General features: G+C 33.6%; 1 long non-coding RNA gene across 2 annotated transcripts in view; it reads right to left on the bottom strand.

Annotated features, from left to right (window-relative positions):
• Nucleotides 1-20256, bottom strand: part of LOC129052971 (uncharacterized) — a 328936-nt gene that overhangs the window by 130648 nt on the left and 178032 nt on the right. For both annotated transcript variants that reach the window (XR_010139021.1, XR_010139022.1), the window contains 3 exons: nt 16034-16092; nt 1197-1274; nt 610-748 (listed from right to left, as the gene is read on the bottom strand). This is a non-coding gene — a long non-coding RNA (uncharacterized LOC129052971). The remainder of the gene's footprint in view (nt 1-609; nt 749-1196; nt 1275-16033; nt 16093-20256) is intronic.

The raw sequence follows: 20256 nt of genomic DNA on the forward strand, positions 1-20256 counted from the left end.
TTTCAATCTCCTCTCTCACAATTTCCCTATATATGTTGTATGTACCAACAAAACCATCCTCTTTTCCAATTTTGAAGTTTTCCTACCTCTGAGTATGCTTGATTTTTAAAAGAGGCTGCTAAGAAAATGAAAAGGCAAGCCATAGACAGGAAGAAAATATTTTTATGACATATATTAGACAAAGGACTTCTATCTATAATATAAAAAGAGCTCCCATAAATCAATAATGAAAAGAGAAACAACATAAAACAGCCAGTGCCAACATTCTAAGGTGGGAGCATGCCTAGTATGTTCAAAGAGCCTACTGTGGCAAGAGTAAAGTGACTGAGGGATAGAATAACAGAATAGAAAGTAGAAAAATAGAGTAGATCATATAAGGGCTTATAAATCCTATTAAAGAAGTTAGCTTTTACTCTGAGTGAGATGGGAAGACACTAGAGCAGAGGTTCTTCACCCTGATAATATTTTCTGAGAGACAATTTAATATTTAAACTGTATTAGGAATTTTTACATTTAAACATATATTCTCACAAGCAGACTTAAAGGGAATACTTATAACCTTCTTTTGGAATAAGATAAAAGCTCAGAAGACCTGAGGAATATTCTCACCATTGGGCAGCCAGTAAGCAGCCAAGCGGGATCAGAATTCAGAGACGCTGTGGGGTTTCCATCATCACGCTCTCAATCCATCACATTGCAAGATTTACTCCCTGAGAGTATTTGAGTAAAATTCAGGAGGCTTGTGAACCTTGGCAAAAAAACAATTACATCTTTATTTTCACTAACTGCTAACTTAAATTTTGCATTTTCTTTTATTACAAATGTAGCAGTAAATCACAGTAGTATTAACAGTACCTGTAATTTTGTCACCAAGAAAAATCACAAATAGTTTCATATCATATTTTATACAGTTTTTATAGACATCTCCACATATTATTCACACTTCTTACTACTTAAAATTATGGTAGTTATTAGACTTGCCTCTAAATCTTGTTAATTAATGTATTCATTAAGAAACACATATATTAACTAAGAAATCTATGTAGATATTTATTGCCTCCAGTATGTTGTTTGTTCTAACCCAAATCACCCTTTCCAACCCATTTCTGAACCCATGAAATTTGTCCAGCCCAGAGTGGGGGGATTGTGAGACCCTACCACCATCATGCTTTCTCAACTCATTTTTGTATACACACCTATTCCCTTTTCTTCTTTGTTTCCTCTCTCAGCTCTCTTTCAGCACACCCTATATTATTTTCAACATTCTTTTACTTCTAAGGAGAAAAGATAAAATTATAAATTTATTTTTAAAAATATGTATTTCAAAATCTTTGGTTATTTTGAATTTTTAATTGTATGCATTTTAAAATATCCTGAGAAGGGATCAAGGAGTTTCACTAGACTACCAAAGGGCTTCATGATATAAAAAGGTTAAGAACCCTTCAACTAGACAGTTCAGAGCAGAGCAATAATATAATTTACATTTTTGAAGTATCACTCTGGCCACTGTGTTGAGAGTAAACTACTCGGGGCGGGGATTGGGGGGTGAGGAGAAAAATGTAGACCACTTTGTGGTTTATTGACGTCATCCAGAGAATAGATTATGGTGGCTCCGACTAGAATTGCAGCAGAGTAAGAGATGAAAGTGGTCAGATTCTTGATATATTTTGATGATATAGCCAACAGGCTTAGCTGATGGATTGGGATGTGGGCTATGAGAGAAACCAAAAGAATATGTCAAAAATAACTTCAGAGTGTTTCTGCAAATCTTACCATCTCCCACAGATTTAGTATTTTAAAAACAAACCTGGAAATTGTCAGACAACTCCATGCCACATACTTCCCCAGGGATAGGGAAATTAAATATGAGGACAGCAAAGGGGATTAAATTAATATTGCAAAATAATATCCAGCCATGCCTGTTTTGGCATTTTATTCCCTTCAGAAATTGTTATCTAAAGGTAAAGAACAACAAGCTACTGTGACAATAAAAAATAATTTAAAAATCTGCTCCTCAGTGCTACAAAATGTCCATGCTGTGTCCTGAAATCAACTAGTCAGGGAATCAAAATTTGAAGGAGAAACAAGTACCGGGAAGAAATTGTTTTAATCAATGAATATAGTGTACTTAATATGTGGTCTACTTAGGTGTTGGATCAGTTCAAATTTAGTTTTAAAGCAGTAAGATCATCCAGAATTTTCTATAAAATGTCACTGAGATAAATGCTTTTGTCAGAAAAGTAATTCTGGCCTTGATAAAACGTTGTACTAACAATTTCCATATCTAACATATCTATTATTAACAAGGGATAAGAAAAGTTTTGTTATGGTTGTGTTGCTTTTTTAATGGGGAAGGGAGGGTACAGGAAGGTGACAGAAATGTTATTTATATAAAAAAATTAAATCTAATGAAATTCAAAACAATTTCAAATGGTGAGTTTGTTTTCTAACCAACTATTGAAAAAATATTATTCATCTTGATTAAGTATTTAATGATCAATAAGCCATTTAATTTCTAACCTCTCTACTTTATAAATACAGAATACTTGACTTTTATAAGAAGCTTTGGAATAATCGAGAATATATAATCAAATAATTATTTCATTCTGAAGAATAGTAAGGCAAACAATGATTCATTCTTCTGTTATTCTTACCATCATCCTTTCCTGGGCTCATTTTCATCAACAATATTATATTTTCTGAAAGATAATCCTCAAATGGGATAAATTGAGATAGAGCTGCCTGGAGATATTTATTTTTAGATTTGGGATACTTTCATATGGCCATGGTTCCCAGAGAGGGCAATCAAGACTTACTGTGGGCGAGTGTTTGCTGAGACCTTGGTACCTTGGGTATTATTTGCTTTTTAACTTAGTCTGACTGCTACTTCCAGGCCTCTTGAAACTAGCTAGTAGAAAATAACTTCAAATTTATGAGTGATACGTTTCAAGAGTTCAGTCAATGTAATTGGCCTTAAACCATCCACTTCTGTCAATCCCAATCTTTTAAGATTACACACATCAATAGCTAGCATGGGAGAACTAAGTTAGCTTCAGTGATAGGTGGATTCTTATCTCGTTTTGGATTCCATTTGTGGGTTCTATTAACTTGTAAAATAAACTTACTACACCACCAGCATTGTCAAGTCTGAATTCGTGTACTCATGGAGGGGGCAATAGACATTACTCTCTTCTCCCAACACTTCCAGGGCACTTAAAGGCTAAACCACCTACAAGCAAGTATTATTATGGACTATTTTTATTCGTACTCTAATGGTTTTACTGTATGTCTCACCTTTCCCAAGGGCACTGTAAGTAATTAAAAGGCAAATATGTCTGAGATAGGGTAGGAAAGTTATTCCTACCCACCTCCTCCACAAGAGAAACATTCCATCTTTTCCAGTATGACCCATTTCAAAAACCACCTTTGTAGTTTTAAAAGCTTAAACTTTGTCTCCTAAATATCTCTCTAATGTGTGCACTTCTTTCCTCCACTGCCAGCGTATTAAAACTGCCATTATCTCTCACATGGACTACTGCAGTAGTATGTTTTATTTTCCTGCTTTCATTTTGGCACCCACCTGTCAACTCTCTACACATAAACCAAAGTTACATCACCTCACCAATTTCTATTTAAAACCCCTTAAAGGGCCACCTTTGTACCATATCTTCCTCTCTTACCTCATTTCTCATGTCTTCCTCACAGCCTTTGCACTCCCTCCACAGTAGATTTTCACTTTCTCAAAACTGCCATTTTTCATCTTGATACAGCCCCTTTCTCTACTTACCACATTCTTAACCTTTCATCTTCAACTCTACCTTCTACTCATTCCTCAGATATCAGCTGAAAGAAGAGAGCTCTTACTTCCCAGACCACATAAAATTATCCTCTTAAATGTTTTCATAGTACTGTAGACCTCTCTACCAGTTGGAATATGACAGTTATTTATGTGATTATTTGATTAATGCATGTTTCCTTGCTTCTACCAACAATGTTTAAGCTCTGTGAGAGAAAATCAAGAACTGGTTTTGCTAACACATTGCTTTGCATACAATAAGTGCTCAATAAATATACGTCGAATGAATGAACAAATAAATGGTTTTACCTTTATTTTCATAGTTTTCAGCATTGCCTAGCACAATGCTAAAAACACATTAAAGACATTATCAATTCTTTTTGCTTCATGGGTTGATACTGGACATCAGGTTTAACAACAACAAAAAAAATTGACCAGAGTCTCCGCATTTACTATTCAACTGGGATACTCAGTTGGAGGCCTTAAGTAAAAAAAAAAAAAAAAAAAAAGGAGAGATTCAGGAGAACACAGTGACAGTGTCTGGTTTCTTTAAAATGCAGAAGGATTGATGAAAATATAGAAAAATAGAAACATTATATCAAATGCAGTGGATGTCCTTTCACTCAAAGGAATTGAAAAGTGGAATAGTCTGGTTTAATATAATCTTGGTTAGCAGTGAGTCTACACTTTTATCATACCTGAACTCCCAATTTTCAATGGCATAGAATAAGAGAAATAAAACAAACAAAAAAATGCAATGCTAAAACTATGCTGAGCCTACCAACATTTTATTTTGAAGATTTAGAATGCACTTTAAGATCTTACAGTGCCCCAGAATCATCACTGTAAACACATTATCACTGCCTTTCAGACTGTCTATGAAGACCTGTTTAATGAAATATTCCAGTTAGAAGAGCATATCTTAATGTTTTCACATAGCAGTAGGTCTACTTATGACTGGAAGGAAGGATCTGCAGGTGATCTTCATTCATATACATGCATGGTCCCTCAGTAGCAGGTGTCAGAACAGAATACAACTAGATGTGAATTTGTACAAATTTATATTTGCTTTTAGCATAAGCATCAAAACCCTCCAGAAGTCTGGTTTGCCTATGGATATTCCATTACAAGTTGTCAAACCCTAGTGGCCGGGCATTGTGGGAAGTCTTTAATGTCTGTCTCATATTCTGTATAGTACTGAGGAGTCAGTCCCCTTTCACATTTACTACTATAAAGTAAATCATATAAAATATGGGAATTGAACAATGAGAACACATGGACACAGAAAGGGGAACATCACACACCGGGGCCTGTTGCGGGGTGGGGGGAGGGGGGAGGGATAGCATTAGGAGATATACCTAATGTTAAATGATGAGTTGATGGGTGCAGCACACCAACATGGCACATGTATACATATGTAACTAACCTGCAAGTTGTGCACATGTACCCTAGAACTTAAAGTATAATAATAATTTAAAAAATATGATTTAGTTTAGTAGTCATTTCCAGTCCTGCTAATAGAGAATGTGAAATGTATCAACTGAGTTATGGATATGAACAAAAATGTAAAGGGAAGACCAATGTTTAATTAGGAATAATTAGAAGATAGAAGAAAATCTAGCACAGTATCTTTAATTTGATATTCATTTAACATAAAACGGTGTGTAGAAGCATTGACAAAAGGAAGGTATTTTGAGAAAGAAAATGTGTTTCAGCAAACATGTATGAAAACCCTATTATACAGACAGTTTTCAGTAAATGGGGCCAGTGTTTTAGCAACTCAACTATGGCTGCTTAATGAAATGTTCAGATTCAAATGAGATGAGAAATTCATTTTGTTCCATTACACAATTGGTCCTTAAAGAGTTAAAGAGTTCATCAAAAAGTCACAGTGATCTATCTACCTGATTTTTCTTTTTGACTCTTCCTGACCGTGTGCCTCTAAATCTTAGCAAGTCCACATTTTTTTTTTTTTTTTTTGAGATGGAGTCTCACTCTGTTGCCCAGGCTGGAGTGCAGTGGCACGATCTCAGCTCACTGCAACCTCCACTTCCGAGTTCAAGCGATTCTCTTACCTCAGCTGGGGCTGCAGGCACACACCACCATGCCTGGTTAATTTTTGTATTTTTAGTAGAGACGGGAGTCTCACTATGTTGGCCAAGTGGGTCTCGAACTCCTGACTCAAATAATTCACCTTCCTCAGTCTCTCAAAGTGCTGGGATTACAGGCGTAAGCCACCTTGACTGGCCCAGCAAGTCCACATTTTGAGCTAAGCCCATATCATGTGTTGTGGTCACAAATCCCAGAACCCAAAAAATGTTTCCCCATGGTGCCAATATCTCCCAACCCATTCTCTCATCTGACCAAATGGTGGTCCCAAAAAAGAACAGTGATGAGGTGCAGGATTGATATTGGGCTATCAGAGTGGAGAGAGGCATAAAGGAGTTAGATTAGAGCCAGAGAGTAAGAGTAGTATTGGCAATGAATGGTAACAAGAGTAATTATCTTTATTTCTAGGGAAGCAACACATGCAAGATTTCCACATAAAATGTACTGAATCATTTGGCAAATAACCTCCTCTCTCTCTCTCTCTCTCACACACACACACACACACATACGCTGCTGAAGTAACCTATTAGCTTTTTGTGACCCTGTAGATTCATGAATAATCTATATTCCTTTTTCTGTAATGGTTACAATAGCTTCTGATATATTGGGTTTGATAATATCAGAATTAAGAACTTTGAATTCCCAAACGGGAATTATCATTTTGTTCTTTAGAGCATGCTAAAAGCTGTGAGAAAGATTTTGGGCCTTATTCGTAATGCCACTATTTTTTAAAGTGTAATAAAAGGAAGTCATACATTAGAGACACCTAGAAGCTTGTTAAAATTCAGATTAGTGAGCTCTACTCCGTGTTATGAATCAAATTTTGAGGGGTGGGGCCTAGGCATCTACATATTATAAATCTATTTAGGTGACACTGATGTGCAATAAAACTTAAGTACCTCTTCTTGACAATGGTAAGAAAGGAATTAGAAGGTTTCCACCCAGATTTTAGCTTTAATATGAATAATAAATTAGAATGAGGAGAAACTGGAATCACAGAGACTAGTTAATATGCTATTTCAATAATCTAAGTAGGAGATAATAAGGGTATGAGTATTTTAAGGGCAAAATTAGCAAAATTTTATAATGCAATTTGACCATGATTCAAGTTTCCATATAAATAAGATATTGTATTATTTCAAATTATTGAAAAACAGGAGGCAAATTTAATTATATAAAATAAAAATATTTTATTGCTAATATACCAAAAGTTAATATCCAAAGCTACTTTTGAAATTTTTATGTTTCATTTTTTATTTCAAATAATGCAGAAAAGCAACCATCAAATAAAAAAATATTGAAAAATATTATGGAGGTTTCATGGAGTACCTTTTCAAAATTTGCTCTCACACCATATAAATGTAAACTATCAGAATTAAAACACTATCTCTATAAAGCAGAATTGGGAAAATATTTTTAAATTAAATCCTCCTTAAGTCATGCATCATTTAAGTATAATAACAATTGCACTTAAAGTACAATAACAGATCAAATTCAAAATACTTAAAGTAGAAGATCTTAAATCTCACCCTTCTGCAATCTACTATATTAATTATAAGACTGGGTCCACAGATGGCCAGTAAAACGAGAGCAGGACATAATTAAAATGTCCACAATCTCCATTACTACTACCACTCTTGAGTTATACAGATCACCAGAGACATTTTAAATAGACTATGGTTAATATCCACACTTAAAATACCTTACAGATGACACTATAGTTCTATTCATTCTAAAGACAGTTTTTAAAACTAGATTACTACCTTACTGGACTTGCTAAAATCTCCTTAAGTTTTAACACCCGAGTGATAAAATAATCTGTACAACAAACCCTTTTGTCACAAGTTTACCTGTATAACAAACCTCTACATGTACCTCGAACCTAAAATAAAAGTTTAAAAAAGTACTCACATTAATTTTTAGTTTTATAAAGTAAAAAATACAAACATTATTTTAAAAAAGGATCAGTGGACTTTCTTAGAGAAAAACTCATGGATTATTACAGATATGTAAGTCTCTTCTATTAATTCTAGTCTCTTGTATTTTACATACCTTATAGAAAGAGGGGCAGTAAAGTAGAAAATAACTGCTGCTTATGACAAAACCACTGTAGTACTAGATTTCAAGTGGTAGTGCCGAAATCCATTAAAGAATATTCTTTATTTGCCTCCAATTCCATTTCCCTGAAAAAAGTGGCCTTCCTGAGAACCCACCGTGGCAGTGATAAACGTTGCCACTTCCCCTCCAAGACTGAGAATCTCTCTTCCCAATCCTAGTCTTTGACTACGGCTTTGGTACCTACTGATTGCCATCCTTGATGCCATATTTCTGCCTGCTTATTTGGTTCTCCAAATATCACCTGTTCCTGACTTTCCCACTGCTATGATCAGATAACCTGTCAAAATAAGTTGTTCTTCCATGTTGGATCTTCTTGTTCCAATTGCTATAGTAGACTCTTCCTCCTTAAACTAGTTGTGCCAGGAATCTGGACCTTCTCTGAATAATTATTTCCTCTAAATTATAAAATAATGGAAATTACATCAGCGAAGCCTGTATTAACTGAATAAACATTATGCTGATTTAAAATCAATAAGCAAAAAAATTTTTTTCTAAATAGGAATTGCAAGTTTGAGACACTAATAGTAATAATAATAATAATTAAAGTTCTAATTAATTTCCCTATTCAACTCATAAAGAATCCTATGATGTAAGTACTCTTATTCAAAAATTACAGAAGAGAAAATAAGACATAGTGTTTAGTTATTATAAGGTGACAAAACTAGGAAACAGTCTGATTTTAGCGTCTATATTCTTCTAGTCAACCCCATTCTATTGTGGTAACTAAAGCGTAACAATCATTGTCAAAGATGTGATGGACAGTTGTTAAATCTAAAGCGTACATTTTAATATCTCCAGGCATTCCTAACCTGAATTACACATACATATATGCACAAACACATGCACATGCACACACTCCTCTGAGTTCTTCAGCTTAAAGGACTAATCAGAGCATTCAGCCTTTGTTCCATCATGGAAATTGGGACCTCACTGCTTTTTAGCTGCACATTTTACATGACGAGTTCAATCTAAGTCTCCATTTCTGGAGAAACAATAAATGACCTGGCTAAATAGCAAATGTGTCTCAAGAATAAGTGTTCATTACTCTATAGGAAATTCAACTGTATAACTGCCACGAATTAAAAAGATGCCCAAACGGATCGAACCCATATACAAACAAGTGTATCAGTCTCCAAATTAAAAATACATGCATATACCAACAATACATAAATGTGTATTTGGGTGAGTTCAAGAAACGAGGATTTAAGTTGGTATGCATGCACATATGGGAAGGAGGGCTCTGTTTCTAAAAAACAAACTAAACTCAAAGGCCCACTGAAATTGAAAAAGTCACATTTTAGAGTGGTCCTTCAAGTTTTGCATTCTTCTAAATTGTGCTTTGTTCACAGCTACATCCTAGCACTCGAATCCTGCCATTTATTTGGCCTAGTTATTTTGCGTGACTTTTCTTTTTAACATGAAAAATACCAATTACTGTCATTTTTTCAGCAATGCCTGACAAGTGTATGGTACTTCTAGACCAAGATTTTCAACAGTGTCAGTATTGACATATGGGGCTGGGTAATTCTTTGTTTTAAGAAGTTGTTTTGTTCATTGTAGAATGCACAGCACCCCGGGCTTCTACTCACTAGATGCCAAGTAGCACCTTGCCTTCCCAGTTAAAACTAAAATGTCTCCAGACATTGCCAAATGTCACCTAGAGGACAAAGTCATCCCCACTTGGGTACCACTTCTCTAGACAGAAAATTAGTTACCTGCATGTCTTAAATTATTCTCTCAACAAATGGATTTTGTTACCTCTAATAAAATAATTGGTTATCTAGGGTTTGGAAATTTTTGAGTAGTCAAAGAATGGAAGATTTGCCATTCTGTGGAGCTGATCTTAGCCATTAATTTAACTTGAGTTATAAAGAAAGCCATGGATATTTATTTGAGTATTTATTCTGTGTTCCCATACATGAAAACGCACACACACACACACACACACACACAGATGAGTCAGTAAATATACAGTTTATGTATTCTATCTGCACAACCACATCTCCATTCATGTCTGCATATGTGTGATTCAAAAATAATTGCTTAATAAACTAAAGGGTATAGAATAGTTTTCTTTGATTCATTTATTTCTCTTCTTATTATTTTCTTTGACAAAACTTCCCTAAGGTTCATCTGTGGCAGGGAATGGATAAGGGAGTCCCTCATGGAGAACTCATTCAGCTGCCTAGCCCAACAGCATAAATTTGATCTTGTAATTAGTATTCAACTCAGCATCTTGGACAGAAACCAGTGTTACAGCCAAGAGGTGGTTTAAATCACATAAATCATAGATCAATGACAGAACTCGAAGCACTGGATAGATTATAAAAGTAAAGCTTTAGTTAAACATAGATTAACTGTTTCCCTGCAGGAACTCTTTAATCCCCCTGAAATATATAAAACAAAATTATATCTGGTCATTTTTGTAGCATAAGCATATGATGTTGAAATATAGTTTCCCTCCACAGTCACGTTGATGTCTCGAAAATGTAGAAATGTATAAGCAATCTTTCCCGTGAAAATCTTCCATCCTTCTCATACTTTATTTTTGGGTGAGGTTATAAGAACCATAAAATAAATTTGTTATAAACAGCAACTGTGCATTAGTGATGTGAAAGCTGTTTTAAACATATGAACATCAGATTTTTAACTTAAAATGCAAACTGAAAAATATGTTCCTCTTTCTAAAACCAATGGGTATTTTTCAGTTTAAATCTTGTAATTATTACAGTGCATGTGGATTTTAAGGTTATAGTAAATAAAACTCCTAAAAATGAAGATTGCATGAGTTTTATAATGAGAAATTACCCCATTATCAAATAATAGTCATCTCATTGGCCTTCTACCCTTATTCTTCTTTTCAAATCTAGAATTATTCAAAATTATGCAAATATGATTTGTAATCATTTAAATATATATATCTTCAAATGTGGTGTACTATAATGTTCTCATTAAAACTGACAATTCAATTTTAAGTGCCACTAAGCACTGCTTTTTTTTCTTTTGAAATCCAAGCCCTTCAACTTTAAACTGGAAATAATAGTTTTCATTCCTGACACTGAGGAACATATCAACAGTAAAAACAAACAAACAAACAAAAAAACAAAACAAAACAAAACAAAAAAACAGTTTTTCTAATATAATTTCAGACAGCTAAAAAAAAATCAGGCAAAACGTAGACATAGTTTAGACACATAATCCTTTCACTTTAGATCCTCTTTCTTGAAGTAGTTTAATAAATTTGCAAATTAAATTTAGTAGGAAGAAGATCAAATATAATGAAATAAACAAAAACTATACTACTGAATTTTACAAGTGTTACTCTAAAGGAAAGAAGATTAATTTAAAATCGTCTGCTATGTACCACCTACAGAATTAGTACCAATACGTTAAAAATGTCTTTGTGTTAAAATAAGGACAACATGAAAGTAAAAGAAAAATACTGGCTGTTCTCTCAAGATTTATATTTATGAAATATTTGTGTGGCTCCTTTTTGTGAGAAAAATACAAATACCTAGAGATTATAATTACATTACTAAACAAGAAGGTAAAAAAACTCACCATTTTTTAGCAATACAGCTTTTTAATGTGTATTTTTAAAATAGGGCTACTCGAAGGAGGAAATTCAACTTTAAAGTGTTGCTGCTAATGACTACATAAAAATAACATGTCTATAAATCAAGATTGATGAAGACAGTATGCAGCTATTACTTCAATATATACTGTTGTCTACCTAATCAAGTTAGATTTTATTAAGTTCTATTTTTATAAGTTTCAGAACAAATTATGTAAAATCCAGAGTTGATTTCTGATGCTGAGGTTGAATTATCTAAATCTACAATTAATAAATATGAATCTAATGCTTATTTTAATATAAAATTGAGTGTTTTTTTGAACCGAAAATCCCTGAGCCTGCCTGTTAACTTGCTCCAAATTATATCAGTTTCTACTCTATGTCTACTATAATCAAGAACCTTAACATATGTCTAAGAATACAATACATGTAAATAGATTAATTATATTAGAAAAACATTGGTCACATTACTAGAAATCTATTTAAGGAATATCAAACATTCACAAGGTGCTCAGTCATGCTCCACCAATAGGTTACTATTCACAAAGCCTTCTTTTAATACTTTTAGGTGATAATTTGTCAAAGTCTTAACTGTTTAAATATATTTAGTAGACAATGTAAATAACAGGCACACTCAAGTTCAAAAAAATTAATTTTCCAAAAATACAAGTCACACGTAAGATAAGAAAAAAAAAAAGTTCACAGTAGAAAAGAAACTATTTCAAGTAGTTCCAAACTGACATTTGACATATTTCTTTTCAACTATTAGGAGTGAATAGCGTGAAGTAAGATAGGTTTATGGCAGTTAAGTCGACTTTTTATAAGGAGTAAAAGGATGCCACACTGCCTTCAGTATTCACCTGATAAAACATGTGAGACATTAAATGGATGAAGCAGTAAATATAGTGATAAAAGTTTATTATTTTATTCAGTGATGCCATTATGCCAGTTTCTATATCAAATTTTTCATCCAAAATAAAAATAGCTAATATATAATTGAGAAAATATTTTAGAGGGATTCAGACACAAATATGTATGCATTTTAATGAGTCTGGATATCAAATGTTTTATAAAGAAAAAAATAAAAGAGAGAAGAGTTTGGGAAACTCTACCGGATCTGTTGCAAACTAATGGAATTTTTAAATACAACCAATTGCAAAGCGCACTCTATAGCTAGTCATACAATTAAAAGCTTTTCAAGTTGCTATCTTGGGAAATTTCTTTCAAGGAAATTACATAAAGCCTTGTTTTAGTAAGTTCCCCTACTGTGCTTCCCACTGTGTTTTTTTAATAAGGAAATCTATCCATCCATAGAGGTGTATCCTGTTCTCCATGCTTCAGTGTCTAGCAGCAGGCAGATACAGTAGATATTCGGGTGTTTGACTCTTTAATTTTCACTCCATAATATAGATGCCTGCTTTTACTGACTGATGCATGTAGTTTCATTGTTGTTTAATTATAAGTGGGCCCAAATTTCCCCCACTCTATAGCCTCCCAATTTTACCATCATCCTCAGCCAAAGCAATATACAATCTGAGGTGTCTTTATGTAAATAAGGTGATAGATGTTTGGTGTAATCATAACAAAAAAACAACCTGTCTGGTTTGAATTATTGAAAAACAGAAGGCAAATTTAATTATGTAAAATAAAAATATTTTATTACTAATATATCAAAAGTTAATATCCAAAGCTACTTTTGAAATTTTTATTTTTCATTTTTTATTTGAAATAATGCAGAAAAGCAACCATCAAATAAAAAATTATTGAAAAATATTACGGAGGCTTCATAGAGTACCTTTTCAAAATTTGCTCTCACACCATAAAAATGCAAACTATCAGAATTAAAACACAGAAAACAAAAAAATTGTTTTTAAAAGATGAGGGATCTCTTTATTTGCTATTTGCTATTTTAAAATTAAAATGCCAATCATCTCTTTTTGTACAAAAATAAGTACATAAAAGGACGAAGACTTTTTTATGAACGAACATCACAAAGTGGTATTTTATTCACAAAAGAACAAATAAATACATACCCACAAATAAAGAGAGGACGTATTGGATATTATACTTTCTAGGCAATCAGCTATAAATTTGGCTATTTTCTTATGCATTTACCCTGTCCTTACATATACTTTAGGTTATTAGATAATGAAAAGTAAATTTCTTATAAATCCTAAAATTCCTGCCTTCTATAGAGTTCCATATTGTTTTTCTAGGTCCAGTTATGGCCATCAGCTCTGGGACAAGCATTCTTGAGACCAATTTTTTTCCACTAACATGATTAGTTATCAAGCAAATGTGTACTTCTTTTGACAAAATATGTTCTTTAGAAATGATGGTATATAGCTTTTGTAAAAAAATATGTTATGAACATGGTACAATTCTCCAAGAATTAAAAAAAAATGTGTTATTTCTATAATTTATTTATAGAATACTACTACTTCTCCTCATATAACATACACACAAAGAATATGTACCGAATAACTGACTCACTTAAAAAAGACTCTCTTCCTTGTATGATGTTATATTTTTCTTGATTCTTGTTTTGGATTTTCATAACTGACAGTGACATATATATTTTGCTTTAAAAATCATTTTTAAAGAAACATATTCAAAAATAACCAATAGATTCTAACATTTTAATACCTCAAATATCAAATAAATCATAACTTTTTTGGTATAGTGATTGAATTTTACATGTAATGAAATTAAAATTAGTAGATAAAAATGAGATTGTACAAAGGCTAGTGGTATAGTGTCACCAGTATTGGGCTGTGCTGCATCCATGACAACAGAATGGAAGTTGCTTTTAATACTATTATCTTACATACTCACAGCTGAATGCTAATGCAGCTATACTGAGAAAAATCAAGTTTCAGACCTGAAGCCACTGAACTTACATACGCTATGCACAAAGTTGCAAATTCAGAAAAGAATAGAAATATTAATATTAGAATATAAGAATATTTCAAAAGGTCATTACTTCAAAATGTACATAGATGGGCTAATTGTGAAATATTTAAGGAATGTATATTGACGTGAAAACAAATTCAGTAAAAAGAAACATTTTGCTGCTAATTTTAATAACATAATCAGCAAACTAAGAGATTATTCCATTTTCCTCTACAGTGAAACTTAAAATTGATTATTTCATTCAATTAAACTTTGATTCAATAGAGTAGTGTCTGATCTACCTTTGAAAAAGAGACAGAAAAAAGGAAGCAAAACACAAATATAAAGCTCTTACTGATTTGATGAAATAAAGCCTAGCTTTTTAAAAATAAAACCAAAGGAATGCAGTACACAAATTTCAGACTCCCCTGTTTTCTTGTTTTAAAGATAAAAATATATTACCAAATATAGATACATGATTAGATAGATATATAGATAGATACATAGATAAATGGATAGATGTCAATGAATCTCTTGTCTGAGGCATTCCCATATTGAACCCAAAGTATCTAGGTGGCAGTAACTTAGTAAAGTTCATGACTATACTTCGCTGCGTCATAATAGAGACTCTAATTACATTCCTTGAGCTTTGTCATTATGTCAGAAATGAAGAGAGAGCTTTTGGAAATTCCTCTCCAACACGGTAACTTATTTTTCTTCTTGCAAATTGAATGATCCCTGTGTCTACACATAGGCAGTGTGAAATAGAAATTGTGGCTAATTCTATCTGTTATGAAATAAAAGGGAGTCTTGGAAATTAGCCAGCTCACCAGAATAATGTCCATTGTCAAACTAGAAAACTCAATACAGATAGACAGAGAGAAACACATACAAATAGTATGAGGTAAAACTTGAATTATGCAGTATAGAGCAATCCGTCTAAACAATAATCTCATGGATTAGTCCAGAAAGTCAAATGTTTAGTTCCTAGATTTCTTTCCACCCCATCTGCTTTGACAGTGGTTATATTATGACTTTCTTAATTTTTTTCTCTTCTGCATATCTGTTGGCATCTTTAGTAATAAATTTAGATTATACTGGTCTGTGGAATAATTTGAAATGTGAAATATTGGTCTTGAGTTAGATACCAAATTTATCTGATATTATACCTTCTTCTTTTTGCTTTGTTTTAGGAAATTCTCAGTGTATGGTTTAGGTAATTATAATAGCTGGTCAAAAAAAGAAGATAATATTGAGTCATAAATGAGTGTTTGAATTGGCCTGGTCATTAACATGGATTAAGTGTAATGAACAATTACCTAGTTTTCTTCTTTATAACAATGCTAGCATAGTGAGATTGTCCTACAAGTTTAACCCATATCAACATTAATTCATTCATTCTCATTCATTCAATAAATGTTTATAATGAATTTATTATTTGTTAGGCAATATGATCAGTGATTGAACTTTCTAATAGGCATCAGTGTAATGTAGTAAAATAGAATCAAGTACCAAACTGTCTAAGTTCAAAATCCAACTATTACCACTTAGCTATGTGTCCTTCGATAAGTTACTTGTCCATTCCGAGCCTTCATTTATTCATCTGTAAAATAAGGATGATAATAAGATTACCTTATGAGGTATGTAACGAGGTAATTGATCTAAAGTACTAAGTCCAGGAATTGTTGCATAATAAATGCTATTAAGCAATTGTTATCATAAGTATTATTCACCCCGATATCACCAATCAACCATGTAAAGACTCAAAATACAGACCACAGATGTCAAAGATCACAATTCTAAGTAAAAGTTTGATAAAGGACAGAAATTGAAAAAAAATTACAGAGACGGATATGAGACATCCCATAAAAGAGTGACCCTAGTAACAGTAGATTCAGGTGACTGATTAGTTCAACCTTTGAATTCAACTCTTGTAACTATATGTGGCTTAAAAGAGACTACCTGAGGCCGGGTGCCGTGGCTCCCACCTGTAATCCCAGCACTTTGGGAGGCCAAGACGGGTGGATCATGAGGTCAGGAGATCGAGACCATCCTGCTAACATGGTGAAACCCCATCTCTACTAAAAATACAAAAAAAATTAGTCAGGTGTGGTGGCATGCACCTGTAGTCCCAGCTATTGGGGAAGCTGAGGCAGGAGAATCACTAGAGCCTTGGAGGCAGAGGTTGCAGTGAGCCGAGATTGCGCCACTACACTCCAGCCTGGGCAACAGAGTGAGACTCCGTCTCAAAAAAAAAAAAAACAACAAACTACCTAAAATAATGACAAACTAAAATTATGACATTTGATTGGCAATGCGCTAAATTACTACATGGAATATTTTGTTTATTATAATAAATCAGGTTTTAGTGTTCACATAACAGTTAAGTTTGTCTTTTTGTATGTGTCACCCCTTGTTTTCCTATCTATCCATGTAATTCATATTTTCCTTTCTTTAATTCATTGTTCAAGATCTATTTCCTCTAGGGCTTTTTCTTGTCACCAGTTTTGTCTATTCTCTTAACTATAAGATCAACTCCAAACTCTCCTTTTGCCTTAATGTATTATACAATCCTTATATTGAGTTATATAAAGATATGTTTTCTGGTTATAATGATATTAGTAGCTAATATTCATGGTGCACTTCCTTTGTAGTGGGATCACTAAACAATTTACAATTATTTTACTTAATTTTTATAACATCTCAATGGGATAGGTGCTGTTATTTATTGTCATTCTCATTTTATAGAAAAGGAAACAGAGGCTCAGGGGTGATGAGTGACTGCTCCTTGCGTGTAGAGAACATGTTCAATAATTAATAATTTTATGTGCCTCAATATGGTGATCTGCCTTGTGGAGCGTTAAGAAACATTTAAAGAGTGACTGTGTTTCTGCTTTGTCTTTTGAAATATATTCTAAAATATTCTTATCTACATCTTGTTTTTTATAATGAACCCAGTAAGCTTTAGTGTTGCCAACATTAATTGTTTTAGCTTTTGGTTTGCTTGTGAGTTCTCAAACCATGTGTTAGGTGAAGGAGAGAGACATGAATAGAACGAGCAACATATCCAACATATCATATTCTAATGACATCTAAGGTTCATCTATAAAACACCAAAATATCTGGCCCGTGTAAATAATTCAATCTTTAAGATGTTTTATCTATAAAGTAAGCAGATAAACTTTTCCCCTCTCCTCAAAATAGGACACATATTCCTACAGATACAAGCGTAATTATGGGGACAATGAGACAAATTATTTGAAATTAGAATCCTCTTTTTAAACCCAGGGCACATGGTCACTATATCTATATAACAACAACAACAACAACAACAGCAACAACAAAAAACAGTAAGTAAGACGGAACTGAGCAGATATTTTAGCATCATGTAGACATAGGCTTAATTTGTAAATATTGTATGCATGTTTGAGGAGAACACTGAGTAGTTGTGTTTTTAAATGGTTCTGTTCTGTCTGTTCAAAGATGTTTAAAATATTCCAAACAACAAAAGAGCGGAGCCCCCCGTGAGAAGCAGTAGAATTCTGAGAGGAAGCCACATTGGAAAAGTTTTGTTAAAAAAGTTTTTGGTAAAAAGTTTTGTTTTTATGATGCAAATGACCCACAAAGGTAAGAAAACACTCCTTGAAGTTACTAGAAAACTCCTCAAGTAGGTAGTTTGAAGAGAAGACTTTATATGTTTTTGGAAAGAACACAGAATAACTGTGTCTTAAGTTCCAAGACATTAAGCTTGCCAAACTGACTTATCCTAGCATAAATTATCAAATATCCAACAAGTGATTATTTTGACAGAAAAGTACATCTAAGGATTTATACTTTATGACTCAAGTGGAAACAATCACCAAGATTTAGAATTGATTTACTAATAGGCAATCCCCAAATTAAGTAAAACTCCCTTTTTGGAGTTTCCTTAAATTGATAAACATTCTTTTTCTCTTCATAAATTAGAAATAATTCCTCATCCCTTTGACCCATCAAGGCATATTGTCTGTATCTCTGTTTTTAAACAGATTAGGGTCCATTAGAGTTAATTATATTACATTCATCTTTTTTTGAGACAAAGTCTCACTCTGTCACCCAGGCTGGCGTGCAATGGCACTATTTCAGTTTACTGCAGCTTCAACCTCCTGGGCTCAAATAATCCTCCCACATCAGCCTCCTGAATAGCTGGGAATACAAGCAAGCACCACCACACCCAGCTAATTTTTGTATTTTTATGTAGACAAGGGGTTTCACCAAGCCCAGCCCGGGCTGGTCTCAAACTCCTGGCCTCAAGTGATCTGCCTGTCTTAACCTCTCAAAGTGCTGGGATTACAACCATAAACCACTGTGTCCAGCCTATTTTACAGTCTTGTTTTCTTTACAAGACAATGGGTGCTTTAAGGTCAGTAGTTATCTTTTCATCCCATTCTTGTCTAGTAGATGTTCAATCAATAATTGTTGAATTAATTGGAGGATGCTATAGCCACAAGGTAGCTTTATTTTAGCAAGGTACTTGACAGTTTCCTGTAATATCCTTGTGAATGACATGGAAAACTAAGCTATATGACAGTACTATAAGGTGATGTTGCACCTGGTTGGATATTCATATACAATATGAGGTAATAAATGTATCTCGACCTGGAAGGCTTTCCTTGTCCTGCCCAATATTTATAGATAATTTAATTAAATATGTTAATGGCTTGTTAGTCGACATGATAAATGATACATCTAAGAGATAAAGTAGTATTCAAAAATTTAGATGGTTAGAGCAATACTTTCAGGATGAAAACTGGAAAAGAAAAAATGTAATTGTCTACTAGCAATTGATTATAAGCCCCGTGTACAAGTACAAATTAAATTTTATTGCTATTTGTGTGAAATAGAATAATTTAAGATTATGTACTTTATATATATTTAGAGAGAGAGAGAGAGAGACAGAGAGACGGAGTCTCGCTCTGTCACTCAGGCTAGAGTGCAGTGGCACTATCTTGGCTCATTGCAGCTCTGCTTCCCTGGTTCAAGCGATTCTCCTGCCTCAGTCTCTGGAGTAGCTGGGATTACAGGTGCACAACCACGCCCAGCTAATTTTTGTATTTTTAGTAGAGACGCTGTTTCACCATGTTGGCCAGGCTGGTCTCGAACTCCTGACCTCAGGTGGTCCACCCACCTCGGCCTCCCAAAGTGCTGGGATTACAGGTGTGAGCCACTGTGCCCGGCCAGATTATGTACAATATTAAAATGAACCAACAGTAGGAGGGTAGGCAAATAAGCCACTCAGGTGGTATAGTAGGCAGCATAAGGTAGCAGTCTACACTCCAGTTTTGAAAGTTAAGAAATCTTGGGTTCATGCCTGCCATTTATTAACTATGAGCTGTTGAATAACTAACTCAATGTATCTGGTTCTCGGTGTTGTCATTTATGACATGAAAATAATGAAAGTACCTAACTCATGGGGTAATGGTGAAGATTAAATTCAATAATTCATGTAAAGTGCATAGCAGTTTCTGACTCATAGTAAACACTCAAAATACTGATTGCCCATGATAGAAAAAAAAAAATATATATATATGTATATATCTATATATATCTGGACCAAAGTTGTCCTTCTGCATTCTGCACTCCTCAAAATAAATCTGTAAATTGTCATCCATTTTGAAGAGGAATATTGACCCACTGGACACCATGCAGAAAAATATCCATGGGATCTTGAAAGATCTGGAAATGCTCTCATATAAGGAATTGGGAGACATTAGAAGGCAAGAAAGGC

Source organism: Pongo abelii, chromosome X (assembly GCF_028885655.2).
Source record: "Pongo abelii isolate AG06213 chromosome X, NHGRI_mPonAbe1-v2.0_pri, whole genome shotgun sequence".
NCBI lineage: Eukaryota > Metazoa > Chordata > Mammalia > Primates > Hominidae > Pongo > Pongo abelii.